The sequence below is a fragment of the Nicotiana sylvestris genome, chromosome 6 (assembly GCF_000393655.2).
Source record: "Nicotiana sylvestris chromosome 6, ASM39365v2, whole genome shotgun sequence".
Taxonomy (NCBI): Eukaryota; Viridiplantae; Streptophyta; class Magnoliopsida; order Solanales; family Solanaceae; genus Nicotiana; species Nicotiana sylvestris.
This window is the reverse complement of record NC_091062.1, coordinates 46,182,047-46,183,059: the sequence shown is the minus strand read 5'-3', so window position 1 is coordinate 46,183,059 and position 1,013 is coordinate 46,182,047.

Genomic DNA, 1,013 nt, shown 5'->3' with positions numbered 1-1,013 from the left:
AAGACTTCTAAGTCTCTTTCTTTGAAATTGGCAGTCATCGTTTCTGCATTGTCAAATATGGTAGGCGTACAGAAGAAAAATGTCAAGTGTAGTAGGCGATATTCTGCCTATAAAAGGAGAGCTTCGGCTCTCATTTCTTACACACCAAAATCTTTGACAATACATTTAAGTGAGAGAGAGCAAGGTATTTCATAGACTATAAGAAAATAGTCTGTGAAGAAAAATAGAGTGTGAGAGATATTGTAGTGAGGTGAAAAAAGCAAAAGAGTATTTTTTTCTTTTGAGGGTATAGTGGCCTTAGGAGTATTTGTACTCATTACTATACAGTATAAAATTCCTCTCTATAGTGATATCAGTTGCTCTTCTTGGCCGTGGTTTTTCTCTTATTCAGAAGGGTTTCCACGTAAAATCTTGGTGTCATTATTGCTGCATTTTTACTCTTGTTGATTTAACCATAACTTAGTGTTTCGCGTTATCACTAATACCGTGAATATTATTTTTACGGGGTTTATTCCCAACAAGTGGTATTAGAGCCAAGGTTCTATCTGAGTATGCTCTATGGTTGCAGCACAGTCTGAACTTCCACATCAGAAAAGAATTACTTTGGTCTCCTAATAAATTGTATTTGTATTTGTGATAAACGATGGAAGTCAACACTAGTAGAATGGTTACTTTGAATGGCACAAATTATGTTATTTGGAAGGGCAAAATGGAAGATTTTCTCTATATCAAGAATTTTCATCAACCTGCCTTCACCACTATAAAGCCTGATAATAAATCAGATGAAAAGTGAAATTTGTTACACAGGCAGGTTTGCGGTTTTATTAGACAGTGGGTTGACGATAATGTTTTGAACCATATTTCTGGGGAGACACATGCTCGGACCCTATGGGAGCACCTTGAAAGTTTGTATGCTCGGAAAACTGGAAACAACAAGATGTTTCTGATAAAGCAGATGTTGGGTTTAAAATACCATGATAGTTCCGCGATGACAGATCATCTGAATAATTTTC